Below are 2500 nucleotides of genomic sequence, written 5' to 3'. Positions count from 1 at the left end.
GGACACCGATGCTTATCGCGTGTATAACCATGGCTCAGTCCAGCCCCCTACCACACACCACCAATAGTCTTCGTTCACTGCGCATGTCTGCCCGTTTGTGTTACACGGTCCACCACTGTCCACTTCTCTAAACTGTTAACCTCGCGGTGACTCGATCAGCACCACGTAACACAAGCGGGCAGGTGTTGGAAGGGAACGCGTTGAGGAAGGAAGAGCACGGAGGTTGAGGGGATGGGGGATGGGGGTGAGAGTTCGATATACACGAGATGTCAAAAATCCTTCCAACAAATCAATGTGCTTTTTTTTTATGTGTGGGTTGGAGGGTGTGTGAAGATGGTGGGGGTTGTGGGGGGAGGGCTGGGGGGGTGGGGGTGCGGGGGGGTAGGGATCGACACGAGATGCCGTCAAAAATCCTTCCAACAAATTTATGTGCTTTTTTGTGTGTGTGGGCGGGAGGGTGTGTGGATGGTGGGGGGTGGGGTGGGGGGTAGGGTAGGGGTCGACACGAGATGCCGTCAAAAATCATTCCAACATATTTATGTGCTTTTTTGTGTGTGTGGGCGGGAGGGTGTGTGGATGGTGGGGGGGTGGGGGTGGGGGTGGGGGTAGGGTAGGGGTCGACACGAGATGCCGTCAAAAATCCTTCCAACAAACTTATGTGCTTTTTTGTGGGGGGTGTGTGTGTGTGTGTGAAGAAGAAGTAACAGTAGAAATAAGGACGAGAGAGAATTATCAGTTGTTTACAGTCGTTTTCAAACTTGAGTGTGCATAACAATGTAGGTTTTCATACGTGTAAATGTGAATGTGTATGTGTGTGTGTGTGTGTGTGGGGGGGGGGGGGGGGGCGGGGGGGGGGGCAGGGTTGACGAGGGGTGTTGAACTGATAATTGTTCTCTCTCTCTCTCTCTCGTTTAGGCCATTACCCCCCCCCCCCCCCATCCGCTGGGTGCGTGGGAAAGCATACTGTGAAATACAACACGGCATGTGAAATACTGTCGAGAGAGCAGTCCGGAGTCTAGTAGTGTGATGATTTATTTATTTATAAGCCTTGGCACCTCTTGAGTGGGGATATATATATATATATATATGGACGTTATATAACAACTGCGCCATGAAAACGGCAAGAGAGAGAGAGAGACAGACAGACAGACAGACAGAGAGAGACACACATATATAGAGAGAGATGGGGTATCCACGGTGCGAGTGGGGGCAGAGAGAGAGAGGGAGAGATAGAGAGAGAGGGGGGTAAACGTGTGTGTGTGTGTGTGTGTGTGTGTGTGACAGAACGCAAGAATTTTAATGTAAGGTCACCGACCTGTATACATTTTGGGTGCACGTGTTGCACACACAGCTTAACTAAAATAAAATAGGAAGAACGAAAACAATCCACTTAATACACAGTGAGCTCACTGAGAACAAGTAAACTAAATGAAAAGCACAGGGCTGATATGTCTGTTCAGGGCTGAGAGTGCTCTTCTCTCAGTCTTAATGCATAAAAAACAAACATTGCAACATCTCTGATCACATTACAGCTTTCGTTTTGCAGCAGAAAAGATAATGACAGATTTCTAATATTTTGCATATGCTTAAGCAAATATTTTCTTCTAATGTCATCATATAATGGACAGGCTGTTAGTACATGTAGTTCGTTCTCTATTCTACCACCACATGGGCAGTTTTTCAAAACATCACGATAATGCTGATTTATTTTTATTTCATTTATACTAAAACGGAACTTAATGAAAGCCGATCTAAATTTACTGATGGTAAGATGAGATAAGCATTTTTGAGGTTGTAATAAGGATTTGAATGATCTATATGTTTCAAAACGATTACTTCTGTTGAGTTTGCTTGCCCAATCCTGTTTAAAACCATGTATCATGCGTTGTTTGAATATTTTAAGAAAAACATTTACATGTGAAAATTTTACTAATTACGCTTAATAACGAAATGCCTCTATAATTTTCAGGATTGTTTGCATTGCCTTTTTTCAAAAGTGGAATAATGACTGAACGAGTCCGATCTAATGGAAAATATCCTACATTAAAAAGATGATTGAATAAGTTTGTCAAAAAAGGTGCTATTATATTTTCAGATGCTTTTAAAAACTCTCCCGCAACATCATCTAAACCAGCAGCTTTTCTGTTTTTTAGTCTTCGTAATGCAAATTTTACCTCATCAATTGTTATGTCATCGTCCAAACCATGGATTTCAAATTCACCTACATTTTCATTTAATATCGATATTTCTTCTTCGTGGTCAGGGGAGTGAACTTCACTATTTTCGTTCAACTGATTTTGCTGGCCCAAGATACGCTCAAAATGTTTTTTCCAGGTATCGATTGGAATATTCGGTTGATTTCTGCGTTTTCGCCTGACTGACTTTACAGTGGACCAGAATGAAGTACTATTTGATCTGTTTTCTGTGTGTGACAGATTGAGAGAGAGAGAGAGAGAGAGGGAGGGAGAGACAGACAGACTGGGAAAGAGAGAGAGAGAGA

Source organism: Babylonia areolata, chromosome 12 (assembly GCF_041734735.1).
Source record: "Babylonia areolata isolate BAREFJ2019XMU chromosome 12, ASM4173473v1, whole genome shotgun sequence".
NCBI lineage: Eukaryota > Metazoa > Mollusca > Gastropoda > Neogastropoda > Buccinidae > Babylonia > Babylonia areolata.
This window is presented reverse-complemented; position numbering follows the sequence as displayed.